General features: G+C 33.0%; 1 non-coding gene across 1 annotated transcript; it reads left to right on the top strand.

Moving 5' to 3' along the window:
• The first annotated feature begins 6,366 nt into the window (after nucleotides 1-6,366).
• On the top strand, nucleotides 6,367-6,529 carry LOC143649044 (U1 spliceosomal RNA). The gene has a single exon (XR_013158922.1). It is a non-coding gene; the product is annotated as a U1 spliceosomal RNA (small nuclear RNA).
• The last annotated feature ends 1,286 nt before the right edge of the window (nucleotides 6,530-7,815 follow it).

Raw genomic sequence — 7,815 nt, forward strand, 5'->3', positions numbered from 1 at the left:
AATATTAAAATGAAAATAAAAGTGAGAGAATGTGTATAAGGCATATAATCATAAATGTTTTATGACATTAATATATAAAAGATTTTAGCAATTAGTAACAGATGAATTCTTCATAAAAATAGGCAAAACATATGAACTTTAATATTAACATTGATACATTATTTTATATGATATAGTATTTGCTATATGCCATATTGATATGAAATGTGTATTAATAATTACAACACTTAGTTATATGGCTCCTTGCAAAAATCAAAGAAATCCTTAATAAAATGGAATTCTCTAGTCAATCATCTTAATTTAACTCTAATGGTTTAATCCATGATTTTATGTGATTGTTTATTTTATGGTAAACTTATTTACAAATTCATACTTCCTTTACTAACTTATAATAAAACTAAACTAAAGAGGATATTATTCTGTTCCTTTATTTTTGAACTTGAGTTTAGTTACAAAATGCTATATTTAAAAAAAAAAAATTCTCTTAAGGCTTTTTGATTGCTTGGATAAGGCCCACCCAGATTATTGAAGATAACCACTTTTACTTAAATTCAACTGATTATAGATGTTAATCACATCTACAAAATACTGTCACAGTAACACTTAGTGTTTGATTAAATAACTGAATACTATGGCCTCCCTCCCTTGACAAATGAAACAAAGTATCACAGTTCACTTGTCAACCTGGCACTCATACTCTTCTTAAACCATACTTAATCTCCAAATAAAGACAATAACAAAGTCAAACCATGATACAAAAATCCTGCGTACAACTGAAATTTCACCTACCCTTACCCTAGAACAGGCTGCATGCCCTTAGATGATGTTCATTATTCTCCCTGATAGCCTAATACTTAATACTTAATTTAATACTTAAACATTCTAATGCAAAATTAATTATTATTAATATATCTGATTTTAAATGACAATAGAATAAGGGAAAGTAGAAAATAAAAACATTTGCTTCACACACGCATATATATACATAACAAAACAGGAAAAATATTTGTAACAATTACAGCCCTCATTTCTGCAGCTGGCCACATGGTTATAGCTGATATTTATGATCACCTTCTTCCACTAATTATTCCATAATCCCTTTAGCCTCTGCAAGCACCTCAACTAGTTGTGATTTTTGGTGGGATGTCCCAATTCTTCATTTCTGAAGGGGCTTCACCATTAGCAGTCCTCTTTGATTGGGCTGTAGTTTTCCACTGACTTTTATCACAGCACCTGGTAGCACAAAAAGTCACCAAATGGAATCTCCTTAATTCCAGGCACACTGTTCCTTGTCCCCATTGTGTAGCAGCCACCCAGTTTCTCCTTGATAATCAAGATCCACAACTCCAGCAAGTAGAGTAAATTCCTTCTTTGTTTTTAAATTCAGAGGCATGAAGAGCCCACCATGGCCAGGTGGCAGTCTTCACTTTCGGTTAAATGGAATCATTGTTGTGCATCGGTCCTTATGGAAGGATTCCTCCTTTCAGTACTAAGAACTCCAGACCTGCAGAGGAGAATGTCACAAAGAAAGGAAGCAAAACATTTGCTAGCGAATCAGTAACAGCCTTGATCCCTGGACCCATGGATTCTGGCTGTGGGAGAAATAGCACCATATGGTAGATGCTAATTTAGAGCATATATAGCCTTCTGGAAGACATTTCCTAGTCCCACAATTGCTTTTGGTTTACTTTTTTTTTACCAGGTACATGGAGCTCTAGTGGCTTTTAGTTAGCCTTTACTACTGTAATAGCCCTAACTTCTCTAATCAGGAACTGATGTGAGGATTCTGCTAGTTGCTGAGTATGCTTACTCTAATTGTGCATTCCATAACTGAGGAAATAATAACAGGATATGACTAGGGACCTATTGGACTCAACTGAGATGGACCTGAGCTAAAACTTCATTGATCAACTGACTTTCATAAGCCCCTACTCTGACTGATGGAGCACAGTGATATTTTGGGTCTCCTGAAATTAGTTTTGGTTCAGAGCCATGGCAAGTAATCCCTAAAAAGTCTGATTGTTTCCCTTTCTTCAGTGAATAGTCATTCTGGTATATGTCTCTGGGTACCTTTGGGGAAGGCTGGGAGAAAGACTAACAGTATATATTTTTGACAATGTAGGAGGGTTCGTCATCAAGGAGACCTGCCTTCTTTCATTCAAGGAGTTCTGGTTCTGTAAACTAGCTTATGCCTACAAATTGATCGGCACACCTATGTTTTGTTGATTAACTTAGATTTTTGTGCACTTAACCTAAAACTTTCTGATGTATGTAGACCAAGTAAGAATTTAGCAAAATGCCCATCTATTTCTTTTCAAGGACACTATGATCAACTAGTCAACATGGGTTTTGGTGAGTTAGACAATTGTGACCACTACTTCTACTCTGTTACCCATTACGGTTACGTACCCACTTTGTCTTTGGTCATTAAAAACTGGCCCCCACCACCCTTGGATCCAATGATCACCCCTGCATTTAAGAATCCCAGTTCTGTGCTGCAGTTCTCATTGCAATTTCTGACTTACAGAGAAGAGCAGAGTTCTTCAAGGATGCTGGCATTCCCCTCACAAATTTGTTTCTCATGCTCTGGTTTCTCTTCAGACTGAATTATTCTTCTGCTTTTTACTAATTTAGTTCTCACAGTCTTGGTGAAAATTGTGTCTTCCTGGGTTGGGTGAACAGGTCTTCATGATAAATCCACTCTAACATTTCAATCTCCATACTATACTGAGACAATTCTGGCATTTCAACTTCATTTATTGTGGACCAACTTTTAGTCCATTTTCATCCAACCAAAAAAGACAACTCTTAGAGCCTGTGGTATATTGGGTTATGTGCCCCAACAAAAGACATGCTCTAAATCTTAATATATATTTCTGTGGATGTGAAGTTATTTGTAAATAGGACCATTTGAAGATGTTATTATTAGTTAACTTGTGGACAACCGAATCAAGGTGAGTCTTAATCCATATTACTGAGACTTTTATAAAGAGAAGCAACTAGAAACCAGTTAGAGAAAGCTGCAGGGAAGAGCAAAAGACTAGAATTCAGTAGAAACTGGAAAAGTGGACACAAAGAGAGGGAGAGAGACCAGCATGTGATGGGATACAGGGAGACTACAAGCCAAGGAACCCCAAAGATTTTGACAAGCCAAAATCAGAATGCTACAGACATTGAAGATAAACCCTGTTCATGCACTAACCTTTATTTTGGACATTTAGCCTCCCAAACTGTAAGACAATAAATGCTTGCTAGTAAAGCCAACCCATTGTACAGTAATTGTCATAGCAATATGGCAAACTAAGACAGAGTCCTTTCTAAGCATCTGAGCTATAAGTTTGAATCCAGAATATCTGCTTAGCAGACTTATATCAATGACTTTAGTCTGGTCCAATTTATGCTTCTTTCCCCATTGTCTCATACCCTTAATATTTGTTAGTAAATATAATCCACAAATTTCCATCTGTATAACTGGATACATTATTCAGTTCTTTTGGTGTGTAGCATACTTCCTTGTGGGTTACAATTTTGTATTTTACCCTTTGGTACCTGTTGGGACTTGACTCTAGTTATGGATCTAGAAGCAAAGAAAGGTGGTGAGTGTAGGTTCTAAAGAGCATCAGTGAACAATTACAAGACAATTACCTCAGGGGAGGCCGTTAAGTTTCTTCAAGCAAAGCATGATGAAACTCATCAGAGAGGCATACAAGTTTCGGCAACGTAGGCTCAGCAGAATTTAGGATTTTGATATACCCAGCCAACTGGGATCTTCCCATGTATCCTCATTCCGATTTTCAGGATCTCATTTCTTTCCAATTATAGACATCCTGTGAGGTTGGGAATTCAATTTGCATTGTAATTCAGCTACTCACAAAATGAGATTTTGGGTTTGATTTCCAGAAATCCTAGCTCTGTGGGTACTGCAGATAAGGGTTTCCTTCAGAACATACATGGGTGCTTTCATAACATTTATGCAAAGTTTTCTCTGGGAATTTGAAGCCCTGAACTCATCTTTTCTTCCCTACTTATCCCAGTACATTTAGAGGCAACCAACCAATCTCATTTTAGTCCTTAATTTAACTAAAATATTGTAAGGTATCAAATACCTGGTCACCTACAACTTTGCTTTTTTTATAGGTATTTGATTAAATCTGAAAGGAGAACTAATGAAATCAATAATTATCATTGGAATTTCAACAACTTCTTCCCTGACTCCTACAATAACTGATAGAACAATAATCAGAAAATTCGTAAGGATCTAGAAGACATGAACAATACACCTAACCAACTTGACCAGATATACATTTACAAAACTCTCCACCTAACAACACCCAACACCATTCATTTTAAGTACATACATAACAATTAATGAAATATTCCATATTCTGGTCATAAAACAAATCCCAATAAATTTAAAATGTTTCAGAAAATACAAATTCTTTTCTCTGATCAGAAGGAAATTATATTCCAAATAACAGGAAGTATATGGAAAGCCCCAAATACATGGAACTTATCCATATATAGTAAATTATTATTATTGTTATAAATAATTATTGTAAATATCATTACAAATAATCCATGAGTAAAAACAAATTACAAGAGAAATAAGAAAATATTTTAATCTTAAGGAAATTGAGAATGCATAGAAATATTTTGTAATATAGATACATCAGGGATTAGAAGGAACTTTATAACATTAAACATGTACAGTTAGTGATCTATGCTTCCACCTTGAGAGAATAGAATAAGAAAAGTAGTTTAAACCCTAAGTAACAGAACAAAGGAAATAAATAAGAGCAGAAATCAGTGAAATCACAAATTGAAAAACTGTTGAGAAAACTGAGAAAAGCATATGCAAAATTTTTAAAGAACAATTGACAATTATCTATCCAAATGGATAACAAAGAACAGAAAAGAGGCATAACATACAAATATCCAAAATGAGAGAGTGACTATTATATTCTAGAGATTTGAAGGATAATATCTGAATGTTATAAGCAATATTATATATAAACTGATATCTCTCATGACAATCAACAAAATTTTCTTAGGAAAATTCTAGTAAATGTAATAAAAAATATATAAAGGTATTGTGTCTTGGCCAAATATTGTTGTTCTTGAAATAAATGTTAGTTTAGCATTCCTAAATCAACCATTATAATACACTATATCAAGAGATAAACAGAGAGAATCATAAAAGCTGCTAAATACATGCATATAAATCAACTAATGAAATCAAATACCCATTCTTGAGAAATACTCTGCAAACTTGAAACAGAGGAAACTTTTACAACCTGACAGAAAGACAGCATGTGTGTGTGTGTATGCGTGTGTATTTTATAGCTAGCATTGTATTTAAGGGTTAAAGCTAAATATTTTCCCTCTAACATTGGGGATAACCAATATGTCTCCTTCTTTATTCTATTAAACATTGTACTGGAGTTTGGAGCCAATTCCATAAGGTAAGAAAAAGAAATAGAAGCATTCTGTATTTTGGAGTAAATATAAAACTGTCTTTACTTGCAAACAACATCTTCTATGTAGAAAATTTTAAGTAACAAACAAACAGCTCCTCAAATTATTAAAAGAGTATATAAATGTTGCAATATAAAACGTTATAATACCAAAATTGATTATATGTATATAGATTGTAAGTCAAAATTGAGAAGAATAACATCCATTGAAAAATCACAAAAGTATAAAATGACCACCTTAACATAACATGTGCAAGACTCATGAACTACAAACTACAAAATACTGCTGAGAGAAGGAAAATGACTTACATAAAGGGACAGATACTGTGACTATGGACTAGAATACTCAGTATTGTTATCAGCTATTCCAAAATTGACCTATAGAGTCAGTAAAATTTCAATTGAAAACGCTAGAAATTATTATATTTTGTAGAAATTAACAAGCTGATTTTAACAGCTGTATGGAAAAGTCAAGGACCTAGAATAGCAAAAATAATTTGAAAATTTGGAAAACTCACAGTATCTTATTTAAGACTTAATATAATGCTATAATTATGAAGACATCATGGTATTGACCAGAGATAAATATTTAGGACATTGGAACAGGAAAAAACTTTTCAAAATAGATCCTGAAATATATAGCTATTTGTTTGATAGTGTTGATAAGACAATTCAGTGACAAATTGATACTATCTCAAGAACAATTGGATAGTCAAAGTAAATCTTAGATCTAAATGCAAGAACTGAAATTCTTAATACCCTAGAGGAAAACACGGGAAAAAGCCTAATGACCTTGAGTTAGGCAAAGAATATGAAGTAGGAAAAAAAAAGAATTAACTGTAAAAGAAAAAAATATGAACTGACCCTCATAAAATGTAAAATATTGCTTTTCATACTTACCTGGCAGGAGAGATACCATGATCATGAAGGTGGTTTTCCCAGGGTGAGACTTACTCATTGCACTCCAATGTGCTGACCCCTGTGATTTCCCCAAATGTGGGAAACTCGACTGCATAATTTGTGGTAGTGGGGAACTGTGTTCGTGCTCCTCTGTATTTTTTTAGAATAAAATAAAAATTACATTTGTTGCTTTTCAAAAGAAACTTAAGAAAATAAGAACAGGTTACCAACTATGAAATATATTTGTAAAATTTATACTTGAGAAAGAACATGTTTTGAATCCCTAAAGAATACTTATAACTCAATAATTTAATTTAAAAACCCACAAATTAAGAAAAAAATTTCAAATAGACACTTCACCAGAGAAGATATATGCATAGAAAATAAGCATATGAGAAGATATTGAATATCGTTAGTCATAGGAAAATGCAGACTACAAATCACAATCAGATAGTTCTCCACATTTTCTAGAATGGTTAAAATTAAAATTGCTGTTCCTATCAAGTGCTGTCAAGAATTTGGAGCAACTGTAATTTTCATACAGCTTATGGATATGTAAAATATCACAAATCCTTTTGGAAAACACCTTGGCATTTTCATTAAAAGTTAAATATAATCCTATCGTATGAAACAGCCATTCCATTCCTTGGTATTTAGCCAAGAGAAATATCCATGCACATCAACATTTACAGCAGCTTTATTTGTAATAATCAGAAACTGGACACAACCCAAGATCTACCAATATTGAATGGATTAAGATAGTGTTATATAATCTGTTTGATAGAATAGTGCTTAGCAATAAAAAGAACAGACTATTGACACATGTTTCAGCATTGAAGAATTTCAAAACAATTATGTTCAGTGAAAGAAAAAACCCTTATTCTTAGCTTTCCTTTATATAATTCTGGAAAATGTGAAATACTCTATATTGATGGGATGCAGACCAGTGGTTGTCTGGAAACTGGTGAAACAGGAAGGGAGAGGGATGAATACATGACATACAAGCATGAAAAATGTTTTAAGGAGACAGAAATGTTCAATAACTTGATTTTGCTGATTGTTTCAAAGTTGTATACATATGTCAAAGCACACTAAATGGTAAAATTAAGGTATTCCCAGTTTATTTTATACCAAGCATATAACAATAAATCTTCAGAAAAAATAGCAAAATAAACCCAAAGCAAGCATTAGAGAAGAAAGAATAGAAATGAGTCAAGATTCCTGAAATAGAAAACATCACCCCCTCTAATCAAAATAAAAATCAAAAGACAAATGAAATAGATAATCATGTGGCAAGATAATCAGAGAGAAAAAAGAGAGTATACTAACAATCATACTTGAAATTAAAAAGGCAAATGGCAAGATACATAGAAAGGTTGAAATTAAAAGAGAATGATTTCAACTTTTTAATAATAATTTGTAAAACAAAATAGTTAATTTC

This window comes from Tamandua tetradactyla, chromosome 10, assembly GCF_023851605.1.
Source record: "Tamandua tetradactyla isolate mTamTet1 chromosome 10, mTamTet1.pri, whole genome shotgun sequence".
NCBI lineage: Eukaryota > Metazoa > Chordata > Mammalia > Pilosa > Myrmecophagidae > Tamandua > Tamandua tetradactyla.